We start from the raw sequence: 15,825 nt of genomic DNA, 5'->3' as shown, positions 1-15,825 counted from the left end.
AGTTTGAGCTCTATGATTATAGTGACTGAGATGAATAAAACATTGGTTAAGGGAATTGAATGAATGAAGAAATGAGTTTCTTAGGTCATTCACAGTTCATTATAATAATGGTAACAAGTTAGAGTTTGACAATTAAACCATACTCTAAAGGTTAACCAAGAGCTGGAAAGATGGAAGGAATTATACTTCGTTCTTCTGAAGTTCTTAGTAAAAATATATTACTTCATACTATTGGGTCGTTGGAGAGTGTTGCTAGACGCCAACCTTGATTAGTAAATTTAGTATGACTAATTTACTACACACTTAGTATTAAATCTATGGGGTCACACACTAACGAGTGTTCTAATCTTTGCTGTAGAATTATTTAATTATTATTTTGATTTGATCAAATAAATAATTATATTAATTCAAATAGAATATTATTATATTCTTTGCTAGCACCAAGAATATAATAACAGTATGATGATTGAGAATATTAAATGAGATTTGAGAATAATTAGTTATTCTATTTCTAAATTTGGATGAGATCCTAACTGATTTTGTTTTCAAATTGAGTTATGATATGATTCATAAATTTGAAAGATTCAGATTTAGAATTTCAAGATATGATTTAAATTTGAATTGAGATTCAAATTTAAAATCAGTAACAAATCTCATACTATATATATGTATGCCAAGAGTAAAGGAATTACAGACGAGAATAACAAGAGTTTTATTCCTTTACCTCTACACACATAAATGTATGTGAGCCTGTTTCTTGGAAAAGAATTTTATGGCGTGCAAAGAGTTGCAAGAGGTTTCTCAATTTAGATCAGATGTCCATTGGTCAAGGAGTTGACAGCAAAGGTTGGTCTTGGTGTGGATACGCATAGCGCCTTCGTACCATCGAAAGAGAAAAAGATTTTTACTAGCGTACTCAGGTATTTAGATCTGATCTACTATATATTCATTATTGCAATAAAGTTTAAGCACAAAATAGATCTTTAGAATTACTTTCTTTTCTTCTACTGCGTGTTATGAACACATGGTAATCCTTCATGGGATTCTTTAAATATTCACCAATAGGCTTTCGCCAATTGTCATCTTCCCACTTGCCTATACACAAATCTTCCCTTTCATCCGCAGGCACCAAAATTTGATGGATACTGGATAATTTTCTTAATGTTTCTGGGCCAATTCTATATCTCGAAGTAATTTGAGTTAACTCATTAGTGACCTCATTATGAATCCTTGGGATATGAACCAAAGAAACTTTTCGAAAAGAAGTTAACAACTCCCAAGCCATTGCCAAATATTTTTGCAACTTCTCATTATTACATTTGAACTCTTTCGATAACTGTTTCAAGACTGACTAAGAATCCCCTAGGATTTGGACTTCCAAAGCCCCTTTTCCGATCAAGATTTCAAGGCCCAAAATTAAAGCTTCATATTCTGCCATGTTATTCGAGCAAGGATATTTTAGCTCAAACAAGAATTCTGATGGAATCCCTTCTAGCAAGATAATAAGAATTCCAACCCATGCACCATCTTTGTGCTTGGATCGATCAAAATATAATTTCTAATAATTGAATTTAATATCAATTACATTTACCCCCGATCATTTTGATTATTCAAATTATCAACTAGAAAATCTGCAATGACTTGACCTTTCATAGCTTTTGCTGGGACATATTGCAAATTGAACTCTGTCAAAGCGAGCATCCATTTCCCTAAACGATCTCGTAACATTGGAAAACTCAATATATATTTGATGAGATCAGTTTGTGCTACAACTTTTACTAATTTAGCCACCATATAGCACTTTAATTTCATGCACGCATAGTATAAGGATAAACACAAGTTTTCTATTGGGGAATACCTTGTTTCAATATCGGTCAAAACACAACTAAGGCAATAAACTACCCGTTCATGCCCATTCTCATCATCTTGGGCTAGCATACACCCAATTGTGTTTGCAGATGCTACAATGTACAATTTTAAGGGCTCATGTGGTCGGATACTCGCCATAATTAGAGCCTTAGACAAGTATGCTTTTATTGAATCGAATGCCTGTTGATGCTTATTTGTCCATTCGAATTGTGAATCATTCTTTAGTTTTACTAAAGGCACGAACACTCGAGTTCGATCAGAAAGATTCGAAATGAACCTTCTAAGATAATTTACTTTACCTAGGAATGACTGCACTTCTTTTTTTCGATTTTGGCGAAGACAATGCTAATATCGCATCAGCCTTGCTTTTATCAATTGCAATCACCTTTTTATGAACAACAAAACCTAAGAAGTTCCCAGATGATACACCAAAGGCACATTTCAAAGGATTCATTTTCAATCCTTTCTTTCGCATAGTAACAAATACTTTCCTTAGATGATCAATATGTTGATTCACCGAAATCGATTTGACCATAACATCATCAATATACACTTCCATAAATCTTCCAATATACTCATAGAATATGGCATTCATTGCTCGCTGGTAAGTTGCACCATCATTTTTCAAACCGAAAGGTATAACCACCCATTCATAAGTGCCTAATTCCCCGAGACAACGAAAGGCAGTTTTGGACACATCATCTTCTGCAATGAAGATTTGGTTATATCCTGAATAACCGTCCATAAAACTTAGGATTTCATTTTCCACTGTAGAATCGATCAACATATCTGCGATTGGCATAAAATATTTATCCTTCGGAGTAGCATTATTCAAGTCTCTAAAATCAATGTACACCCTTAACTTTCCATTTTTCTTCATTAACAGGAACAATATTCAAAACCCATTCCACATAACGTGTGGTTCGAATAAACTTTGCTTTAATCAACCGTTCTATTTCTTCCTTAATCTTTTGATTGATTTCTGGAGCAAAACGACGAGGAGTTTGCTTCACAGGTCGAGCATTTGGTTTCAATGCTAAACAATGTTCTACAAGAGAACAATCAAGACCAGGAATCTCATGATACTCCCAAGCAAAACAATCTTTGAATTCATGTAAAAGATGAAAAAGTTTAGTTCAGAAAGGATCTATGAGATCTTTACAAATATAAGTGATTCAAACATCATCAAGAGACCCCAAATTAATTTCTTCTAGGGGATCTTGAGATTCAAACCCTTTTAAATAATCCTCATCTTTTACTGAATATTTTTTGAAACCCAAAGGTTCTAAATCATAGATGCAATCAAAAGAGAAATAAACAGATTCATTAGGAATAAGATGAACTTGATCACTTGCTGGATTAACATCAGCTTTATTTTCAACACAATGGACTTCTGCTATTAAATTGGCAGTTCGACTAACAATATCATTTGCATTATAAAATGTAGAAAAACATAAACCATGACTAAACTCGATTGAAGACATCGAGTTCTTACTACTAAGAGAAGAAATTACATTCCTAAATGACCCTACTTCATCAGAAGAATTACCTTTATTTCCTACAGAAGGGAAATTATTTAAATAATTATTTAAAATTACCAGGTAATTCCAGACATCTTGCACACGTTCCATCGAATAATGCCTCAGATCCCTTAAGATGAACAATCCCAGCCAGTTGGGGTAACATTCAGATGTGGATGGCGCAATTTCACTGTCAAGCCTTCTGAAGACAAATAGCAGCCCTCGCATTTATAAGAATTCAACGCCCTGTCAACATTTAAAGGCTTCAGTTTCGGACTGTATACCCTGAAATCGACATGCAGCTGTTTGACATATAAATTCGAATCTGCCTTAAGAACTTCAGGCTTGCCATCCTCTGTCCAAAGGAGGACACTTTGATGTACAGTAGATGGTACAGCTCCAACTCCATGAATCCAGTCTCAACCTAGTAAAGCATTGTAACTTGCTTTCGATGGCACCACCACAAAAATAGTATTTCGTTCAGATGACCCCACTTTCACCCCTAAAGTAACCAGACCTTTTGCAGGAGTAGAAGAACCACTAAAGTCTGTTATAGCAATATTGGTGGGGACCAAATCATCAGGATGCTTACCAACTTTCACCACTATCCTTTCTGGTAAGAGACTTATTGCTGCTCCACCATCAATTAACACTTTATTCACTTTAATCCCACTCAAGGTAGTAGTAATGTGTAGTGGGCGAAGATGAGACTTTTACTTTTCGGTGGGCCTCAGAAAACACCCTGGTTCATCCTCATATAGGATGAAAGAAAAGGCTTCTTTAGCGTCCATGTCATAATCTTCTTCGGGGTCGCCTTCATACTCACCCAGATACTCAGTTGGAATAATCGAAATAGTTCCGACCATCTCATCATCTCCTTCCTCAAAGTATTCTTCATCCAAATCAGCCTTTTTGCCTTTGTCAACCCCTGGAGTATGAACTATTGCCTTGCCCTTCTCCAATTTCGTGGGGGAAGGAATAGTCTTCGAGCATGTTTTCCCATCAGAGCAAAAAACTATTCGGGAATGCATCGAAGGTGTTGCCCCCTTGCCTTTGTCACCCTGAGGCTTCTTGTTTTGAGGTAAACTCTTTCTTCCTCTTCCCCTCAGGTATCCTCTGGCTCGACCATGTTGATAAAGATATTGATTTCGAGGAGGCCCTCGATGTCCCCACTGTGGGTTTCGCCGATATTGCGCATCTCGAATAGCCTGGGAGCGACTCATCGGTGCAACAACATTATGCTGAGGAGCCCTTGAACTTTCTCCTTCCACTCGTCTAACAGGTTGTCTTTAATGAGCCTGCTCCTCCCTATGAGCCAACTCCTTTTTCATCCATTCCTTCTCAAAGATCGCTGCAGCCTCAGCGTCAAATACAACATTACATCGAGGACACAAAGATACATCACGATCTTTGATCTTTTACTGCACTAAGAAATCCAGTAATCCATCCCCTGCTCGAGGATATACTGATCGGACTTGCGACTCGAAATCACCTAGAGCCATATCAAAGTCATAAGACATACCAACCATATTTACTCCAAAATATGGTTCAACAAAACTAGCTTCAGCCTCGAAAGGATCAACATCAACTTTCATTTCTTTTTTCCCATCTTCGAACTTCAATCGTCCTTCTATGATGGCTTCCTGAATTAAGTCCCTGAAACGAACACAACTATTAGTCGAATGATTGGTTGCTTGGTGAAATTTATAATAAGGTTTCCTTTTTAAATTTTTCACCGAAAGTAAAGTTCTACCCTCAGGCAGAATTAATTGTTTATCTTTAAGCAACACATCGAAAATCTGATCAGATTTTGAAATATCCAAACTATATTTCTTCCCACTCTTTAGTTTTGAATCATTCGACTTTTCATTACTAGGGAATTTTTTAAGTAAGGAGCAAACATATGGAGGACCCTTTTTAAGTTCAGCCAAATCAACCTCTGCTTCAAGATCAAATTTCTCATCCGAGGACTCCATAGTCACGTAAGCAAGCTTCTCCTTTCGAGTAAAAGGTTTACTCTTTAACTTTTGTTCATTCCTATATTTCTCCTTTTCTTTTTTCATTAATTCGACCTGACGAACCCTTTCAGCCAAATGGGCTAAGTCAGGTATATGCACATTAAGCAGTTTTCGACGTATATAAAATCCTAACCCCATAACTGCTATTTTCACCACTTCACTCTCAGGTAATGACACGTAGCATCTACTTCTAGCATTTTTGAAACATAGCATATAATCATCGATGGTTTCACCATCCTCTCATTTCAAAGTAACTAGGTCAGTAATTGCCACATTAAATTCCCCTCGATAAAATTGAGCGTGAAAAGCAATTTCCAACTGATTCCATGTCGTTATCGAATTTGGTCTGAGATTTCAAAACCAAGTAAACGTATTCTTCGTTAACGAAGAAGGAAAAAAACTTCATTTTTCAAATTCTCATAATTGGCTTGATTCCCAATCTCGACTAAATATCGAGCGACATATTCAGTAGTTGACTCTCCGACTTCCCCTGCAAATTTTGTGATTATTTTTGGATTTTTCACCCCTCTTGGCACTTCAACCATTTGAACAACCTGAGGAAAAGCAGACACAAAGTGGGGTCGATTCATCAAACCAACGTTCAAACTAACTCGATTGAGCACTTCATCCACAATTCTTGTGACTTGATAACGTTCACCACCATGATTAACACGTAATCTAGCTAAAACATCATATGCATTTTGACCACGGGAAATTTTCTGAGGATTCTCCCTATTCAAAAGATTATTTTCATTTTGAAATATATTTCTGAAGCTTTCTATTGTTCCCCCTGGCATCATGCCTTTCTCCTTCATCATAATCAACAATTCGAGCAATTCGTTCGACTTGCCTTACAAAACGTTCAAATTTTGATTCGTGATCAGCCATCATAGGATTTAAAATTGTGGTCATTTGTTGAGTCAATAAATTGACTAAATCATGATGGCTTTCCTCTACATATTGTCGAAATACCGCCATGAAATTAGAGGCATTTGATGTAGAGCCCACATTATAATCACGTGAGAACTCAAAATACTGTTGTGGATTTTGAGAATTATTTCCTCCATTTACACTTCCGAAACAAACAGGAGGAATGAAACTACTCACTGGCAGAGTACAGCCGGGAGGAAGACCATAAGGAGGCCAACCGGTGGTTATTATAGGCTGGACTGGTGGTAAGTTACCACATTGACGAATATTACGTCCAACATTTCCAGTTTGTACACTAGTAACCACCGTACTTTCACTTACACCCAAACCTTCCGAACGTGAAGTGACGTTCGAAGATTGCACAGTTACTGGTATGCTGTCATTGGTGGACGAACCACCATTCACATTTGACACTTCATCAGCCATGTGAATAATCCTTCCACTTCTCAATTGCATACACCAAATGACACAAATAAATAAATCTTTTGACACACTTCAGTTTAAAACTGTCCCACCGGGCGTGTCAATTTTTTTTGTCAATTTTTAGCAAATCGATAGTGGTTCGATTCTAATGGTCTGGGAGCGAAACCTACTCTTCTTTTGCAGGTACCAGTTCTATAAGTGCATCAAAGATTCTCGAATTAGACGAGTATTAAAATAGAAAATAAGTTTGAAAAGTGGCAAAAAGATAAAAGAAGTGTAAAAGAAAAGATTCAAAAAGTAAACTGACTAAAATCGAAATGAGTTGTACTGAATTATAAAGAAAGCGATTAAAATACTTTCGATTTGATCAAAGGGCTTTTGACAGAAAACTTAAAAATACTGAAACATAAACTGGGCAGATAAGTAAAAGAAACTTTGAATGTAAATCTGACAATAAAATTAAAGGATGCTTTGAAGATAAATCTAACAAAAAAAAGTAAAGTTTACAGAAATTATAAATGGAAATTTAAAGACAATGGAAGGAACCTAAGGAAATCGAACTCAAATGCAGACTCCGAAATTTGCTGGGGATGTGAGTGTGCTCGAGTGTATTTCTAAAGAAAAGTTCCAACCTTTATTTCTTAAAACTTGCTAATATTTATAATCTACCTCTATAACCGACCACTAATTGCATGGTGCTACATTGTATGCGCATTTCTAGGTAACCGTTTCCGCTCTTTTGCTAATAAACGTTACCAAAAAATTTCCAACTCAACTTCCTTCTTTGTGTAACCGTTCGATTCTCTATTCGAATTACTTTTCCGATTTGTTAAGGTATCGAAATCGAGTACGCATCAGATAACTTCCATTTAACACTTGCACGTGTGTCCTTTCGATTTCTACTCCCTTCCTAACATCTCTCCAGCATTTCGAATTAACTTATCATTTCGAAAGTATTTTTTTGACTAACACATAGAAACTGTGGTAGGGGTTCCACAAAATCTTTTTTCTTTTTTTTGCATAAATTGCAAAATCCATCAAAATCTCTTCTTCCACTCTCTTGGCTTAATCTTTTATTTTTCTCTTTTTTTTTCTTTGTTCTCTATTTTCTTGGCTTGCTTACTCTTTTTTTATTAGTCTTTTTTTATTTTCTTCTTTTTCTTCTTCTTCCTCCTCCTCTTTTTCTTCTTTATTTTTATCATTATTATATTTATACCTATTCAATCTCACAATATCCATTTTCTATTAACGTAAATATAAGAAGATATTAATAAATGATATATATTTCGTGTGTAATTATTAATTAGTAGGCAATGTTAGAATGTAAAATGATAGACTTGGTATATATACTACCTATAAATAATATAAAAGTGTGATATTCATTCTACAACTAACATCAAATTCATGAGTTAGTAGGTGATAATCTAACTATTTTGTATGAGTCTAATTCAATACCCAATAAAAAATTCATATATTATTTGACTGCCTTTCATAAATTCATTGAAATAACATGAGTTTTTTTCTACCTAGTAAACATGAAAATTGAAAGTGAGTAACGATAAAATAGCATTTTTATAAATTATATATAATAAAAAAGCAACCAAAAATTTAACTAAGGTAAAAAAGAGAAAAAATGTTAAAATTACATATTCATCTATTAACTAATATATTCAATATATTTTTTTATATGAATGATTAATTTAATAATTAATATTAGTATATAAATAATATAATTGAAGAAGCAAATAATTTTTTTTTCAAATATCAAAATGTTTAGAATGCTAACTTACACATAACTAATGTAATTTAGCAATTCATCAATATAGTGTGTGAAAATAAATCCAATTTACTAGCAAATAAACTAAGCTTAATAAGTTTAAACTTGGCTTATGTAATAATAAATTTTTCAACTCAACTTACCTAGTTATTTATGAGTCAATTTGACTTCTAACTTTTTTTTGTGACTTTTTCTAACTTTATTTATCAATGTACAATCTACTTACACAAAAAAACTTTGCCTGGTATTTTTTCTTATGTTCAGGCCTTACACAAAAAAGATTGTTTATGCTCGTTTTATCTTCCAACAGAAATCGTGGAACCCTTACCACGGTTTCTATGCAAATAACTTTTGAAAGTAAACTGTGAAACCTCACCCACGATTTATATGTATTCAGAATCTGTGGACCCCTCTCGCAGTTTGCATAGATTTTTAAAAAATTGTATTTTGGTATCTAAACTGCAAAAGTTGTATTTCGATAATATTAAAACTCAAATATTTTATTTTAGTAAATTGTCCCAAAACAAACTCAAACAAATTTTGTGGATTGGATGCACAATTTTTGGATAAATTATTGAGTCTTATTAAATAAAAATTAAAGAATATTATAAAAGAAGAGTATGATAGATCTTAATAAATATAAAATATATTAAAATATAAATAAATAAATATTTCTATTTTATATAATATACTTTAAAATAAAAATATTAATACATAAAATTATAATCTTTTCTATTTAATAAAATTAATTAATAAATATCAATAAAATTATTATTATATTAAAAATAAATTCATGCTAAAATGTATTGTATTGCCACAGATAAAATATAAGATAATTAAGTTTTACGTTATATTACTAGACATATGATAGATTATTTTGTATTAAAATTAAAAGTTTCTTACATTACTATATTTGTTAAAAATATTATTACATAATATAAAATTATACAAATAGAATTTAATTTTGATGTATTATTTATATAAATTATGTATATGTGCACCTAATTATATAGTATCATGTTAATAAAAATAACTATATTTTAAATGAATCGAACCGAATCTAAAACGAAATGAACCACAAGCTCCTATCGAATAGCGATAAACTCATATAAAGTGATAAATAAGAAAGTTGTCATAGTTGGTCAATAACTATAAAATTAATTAACCAAAAGAAATTGGGAATTAATACTCAAAAAGACCCTTGAAATTTGACCCCCAATGTAATTTAGTCTTTAAAATTTTAATTGATTCAAATTGTACCTTGGCCTCAATTTGGCCCTTTCGACATTTTCTGTCATCGGAAAGCTGACTTGACAATTTTAAATACACGTGGCACTGTAACGGTTAGATGACATGGCCAAAATTTTCAAGACATCAATTTAACCCCTCACAATTTGAACATAAAACCTAACACAACCCCAATTGGAATGCTCTGTTCATTCTTGAAAAAGTTTCCAGAATCAACTCTAGCCTTCACTTTCTACTAGCCGCTTAAAGTTTTGGTTGAAATATTTGAGGCCCCAAGATTGTGCTTTAACATAGCTTGTATTCAGACCATTCACATCCAAATCAAGGTCCCTGTAATTCAAGTATGCTCGCCTTGCCAACTTTGACACATACGGCGCCAAGTAATCATAGAGTGTTCTTATCCATTTTATGTACTTAGTTGCATCTTCATTGGAATTCCAACTAACAGAATATTGGATTCCATATAACATACCCTTTTTGTGAGGGAATGGAGTTGCTGATTCTAGAATCTCACTCATTATTCCATCATATGGCGTCAGGATCATAAATTGTGACTCCTCCAAAACCAGCATCTTGCATAGCCCTTCTAATCCAGTAGTTGAAATCGGTTCTGTTACGTAATCAGATTTTGTTTTGAAACTTGAGGATGTTATGTTCCTATTGAGCAAGACCTCCAAGGACTGGTCCACTGAAAAGCTTGCAAAGTAAAGAACAGATTGAATCTAACTCATCTCAGTGAAGTTGCTTCGCTGCAACCCAAATTCTGCAAAACTTTGTGAAAGATCCCCTTTGTGAAAGGTCCCAAGAATGGAATTGAACTCCAAATTATATGTAGCATCAGAAGCGAGTTACAGAAATCTGCATTCCCCCTCCTCCATTTTGCAAGAGATCGATTTTTTTTTTTATGTGATTTTTAAATAATTCTTCAAAAATTCTTTTAAAACTTTAGAACAAATGTATAAATAGTATGTTAAATACAAAAATTATTTGCCACTAATAAAACAAAAGTTTATCTATTTTGTGTTTTAAGGAGACATGTTAAGTTTATAAATTAATAAATTTTTTATTGAAAATATGAAAAAATTTAAACTTTTAATGTATTTATTTTATATTTATTAAATAAAAATATTTAAAATTTTTTAATAATAATAAACTTATCATGTGTACTTAGAACACACATTAACTACTACGATTTGGGAGAATTGGGGCTGCGCTAGGTTTTATGTTCAAATTGTGAGGGGTTAAATTGATGCCTTGAAAAATTTGGTCATGTCATCTAATTGTTACAGTGCCACGTGTCATTTGAAATTGTCAAGTCAGTTTTTTGGTGACGAAAAACATCGGAAGGGCCAAATTGAGGCACGGGTCAAAATTTCAGGGTACAATTTGTGTCAATTAAAAGTTTATGGACTAAATTACGTTGGAAATCAAATTTCAGAGCCATTTTAAGTATTAACTCAGAAATTGGCAAGGAAATTATTGGGTCAACTATCAAATTATGGTCACTTATTATAACTATCATCTAAAACAACTTACAACTTGTATTGATGTGTGTCTTAATCTTATATATTATCCTAAATTGTGATTTATGAAAAAGGTATGTCAGATGAGTTTTGTTAAAATATATTTTAATAGAAAGTTATTCAACAATATAACATTTACATGAATTTATACCAGTATTATTTGATTGCATATAAAGTAATATTCCTAGTTAAATACTCCTTTTTAATGTTATTAATTATTAATTATTTTTTATATTTTATTTTGTGCACATTTAAAATTGGACACTGAATTAATTGCTTCTGGACAGAGTAATATAATTACAATATTTCCATAATTAAAAGAGAAATTTATTGTATACATTTTTTTTCTCCGAACAAGTAAAGAAAAATTAAACTTTCACCCTATTAATTTTATATATAGAAGGACATATTTACAGGTTAACTCTTCCATAGATCTATGACAATCCATATTTTGTTGCAGCCTTTTTATGTGAAGATGCAGCATCTTTTTATGATTATGCAAACCAATGCGGACCTCAAATTGACATATTAGAATCATTCCAAAGGGGCAAGTGTGGAATGCAAATGCTGTGTCAGCATAGGCTCAATGCATACAGTGCACAGCACGTCATTTGTCCAAGAAATGCTTTGCACATTGTTTCTGGAAAATTCTGCATATGGTATTGTCATTAGTATCTCGAGAGGCTGTCAAATTTTGAAGTTCATTAGATTACTGCAAATTTTCTATTCACCTTCACGATTATATTTCAAATATAAGTGACGAGATTTTTACTGCAATTGAAAACATGTTGCTACATTTGTATCAAAACAACTTAACAGAAAACATAACAAATTAATTTAAATGCTGAAGCAAGATCTTTTGTACTAGTTTTCACTAATTGAATAATATTTTACAAACATATTTTCCTAGTACACAAATCTCTTTCCTTTTCACTCTTGACCAAGCACAAACTTGGTTTTTCTGCTAACAAAATGAATGATACAAGAGTTTCTTCCAATACAAAGTTGGATGTAGCTATCTCATTTCTTATTTACATTTTACGGCATAGGTTTCCTTTTGTTAGCATGTACTGCCTTATTTTCCATTGTGTATCCATTTTGCCTCATTTCTTTCTTCTACCATGAATACATGAACGATATCTTTCACCAACTTTTCTAGCTTTTATTTTCTTGTCATTTTCCTGTAACAGTTAGAATGAAAGTATCAATATGGCAATGACTGTTATCATCATGAAATCCTTGTTAAACTGAGATCTCAGCTGCTATATTTGATAGAAATTTAGAAAATAATAAGTGTTTATTCATATTGTCAGTCCTATTTTTTATGGATATACTTGGTATGTAACAAAAAAAAAAAAAAAAAAACCACAAAAAATGAACAAATGAAAAAATAATTAAAAATCAGCCAATACAAATATCTCTTTTATTACTTGGAAATTTCAATTACCTTGATTGCAGTCACAGTAGTAAATAGAAACAATCCATTTTGGCATTTGTATGGAGCTTGAACCTCCTCAAGAACATGCTTTAGTTGCATTCAATATGATGTGCCTTATTTGAGGCTTCATTTCCTCCTTGGTATGAGAAAGAGCAACAGTAAAACTCATGGGGAATAATCAAAACAAAAGAATAATCAGTCTATAAAAAGCTAACATCCCAAAAATAATACTGTAATGTAAATTTGGGCTAAATTTCAAGTAGATCATCAAATTCAAGTTAGAAGGTGTCAGCAGGACAAGTATGAAAATTGAAAAACTCAAGTACTTACTAGTTCAGTGAACTTCTCCACCAAAGATGCCAAACAATGTGGATTTTGATAACTGTTATGTCTTTGCACACAGCAAAAGAAAAACCTTGGCCACATTCACAGAAGCTATATCTTTGAATACAATGAAAACAGGACAATGAGAAAAGTAGCATGTAGGACCCTAACAGCAATGAAGAGTAAGAACATACCGAAAAATCTGTAATAATCCACTTTGATGCTCCATTTGTCAAGAATTGAGAGTTCAGCTATGATGATCAAGTCCAGGGCTGAACTTGGAGCTTCAAGTTAATCTGGTTTAATATAATGATGGTCAGATGAAATCCAGGAGTACTGTAATGACAACAAAACTCATGCAATAAGTATAATGTCACCTTCGCTAACGATAACAAATAATATTACATTTCAACTACAAAGTCTGAATTATCATAATTCAGACACATACTCAGGCATTAAAAATTACAAATTAGAGAAGATGCATGAGATGACCAGCGAGATCTATATGTGAACAATCCCACTACATACATGATGCATGTAAACGACTCACCTAATGGGATAAGGCTTTTAGGCATGCAAAACTAACAGACAAATAAATTGCTAATAATAATCTTGTTGGCATGCAAAAGAAAATCTTGGTACAAAAACTGAATATATTTGTACAACAATCACTAACCTTCAAAGAAAGGAAAAGAATTATCTGTTGAAGATGTTGGAACATCAAATCCATCTCCTATCAACCTCAATATCACATACATGGGAAACATTGTACCAAATTTTTGGGTTATTCATATAGAGAGATCCTTTCTTCCTCATTGATGAAGAAAGTGCTTCCCCCAGATATCATCTTCTTTTATTCCTGTAGACTCCATCACATTTTACATTTCCTTACTTCAATGGTTCAAGATTTATCTAGAAGAAGAAAAGTTCTTCTTTCCTGAGGATTCAACAAAATTTCCTTCATTTGGCTGTGTTCACCTAGCAGAGGATTTTTTTTTTTTTTTTTTTTATGAAGAGCCAGATACAAAAGTAGGCGATTTCCTATTCTAAGAAATTTTATCCAGAATGCAACCAAGCATTGAATTGCTACCAGCCGTTTTTTTTTTTCACTCATGCTAGCAGTCAGTCATAGATTCAGCAATGTCAAAGAAGAAATTTATATTGCCTCCAGGATCTTTAGAAGGCTCAATTCCTGTATGGGAAAGCAAAATTTTCATGCTTTACAAAGTGGGATAATAACTCACACTGCTGAAAAATACCCGAAAATAAATAAATACAATGCTGAGAGATTAGAAAATTAATTTACATCCAATTCAAGAAGCCTTTTACAGCAAGAATTAGTTTATTATTGAATATTTGCATTATCATATCTACGAAGACCTGCATTTTCTTGCAATCTTAGACTTTGCATTTAAAATAGGGACAAGTATAATTACAAGGAACAAGTAGGATGTATTTTAAAAAAAATTCAAATAAACATCAACACAAAAAAAATTACACTTTTCTTATGTTGCTTTTGATTATTTGCTTCTTTTGCAGAAGCAGCAAATCATTTAATTGACATAATTACTGAAGCTAGACTGCTAGAGAGACTCATTGACTTATCAAGGTGTTCCATATGCTGTTATACACCTGAATAAAGCAAGGTATGATTATATAATTAATACCAATATACAGTGGCAGAATTGCAAGCTTGCAACACCTGGACAATGTTTAGTCTTAATTCAGTTCACCTCAATACTCACATTGGCCCAGAGTACATAATGTGATATGCTAACAAAAAGGAAAAAATGGTACCCCAACAGGGAAAAAAAACTATAAATGGTAGTTCTATCACTAAGCATCTATTGAGATAGTAGAGCTTAGCTGAATAGCTAAGAAAAAGAGGGAAGAAACTATTCAAAATACAGTTATAGTATTAAATGTAACTTGCAAGGGAAGCAAAAAGAATAGCTATAGTTGGACATGACAAAAGAAAAATTTTCTGTGTGGACATACATTGAAAGTTTCTTGCCAAACATTAGAAGTGCAACAATTGGAAAATAAAACGCGATTATCTGTCTGAACATCTTTGGCAACAGAACAAGTAGCTCTTTTCAATTTTCATATTGAATTCGTGGATCGTTCATCTGGTACAGCTTACGCCTCAAAGGACTGTCTTTGATGTGGAGTTCTGTTATAGAGGAAGGAAGCTTTTCTTGTGTGATATTCTCCAGCTTCAAACAGTATTCAATAGTTAATTCTTTGAGGGAGGTGAGGTGTTGAAGTCCCCCACAGTCTAGCGTCTCCAGAGTCAGAAACTCCCCCAGATATAAAGACCGAAGCGAAGCAGGAAGGCAACCCTCTCTTGGGAAGGACTTAACATCATCCCATGAATAAAGGATAAGACAAGCAAGGCCTTGACATTGCAAACCGTTTGATGTTATGTACCTTGCTAACTTCTGGCAGTTTTTAATCCAAAGAGTTGTTAAGCTTGGCGGGAGGCCTCCCTCCGGAAAAGAATCAATTTCAGGGCAATTGCTTATAGTGAGAGACTCTAGGTTAATTGACGTTTCTTTTGTTGTGGAGTGTGGTGTTATGTTATAGCTCCACAGGATCTCAGGGATTAGCTCGGATCATTGACCTTTAGCTTCTATTAATTTTTTGTATAGGTCGTCTCCAATGAGGGTGAAGTAGCACGCTCTCTTTTTAAACAATCTCAAATTTTCCTCTGATGCTGGTACTTGTCTGGTTGTCAGATAGTTTATATATGGTG

This window comes from Arachis ipaensis, chromosome B2 (genome assembly GCF_059453495.1).
Source record: "Arachis ipaensis isolate K30076 ecotype BB chromosome B2, ASM5945349v1, whole genome shotgun sequence".
Lineage (NCBI taxonomy): Eukaryota > Viridiplantae > Streptophyta > Magnoliopsida > Fabales > Fabaceae > Arachis > Arachis ipaensis.
Note: the sequence above shows the minus strand (reverse complement) of the source record.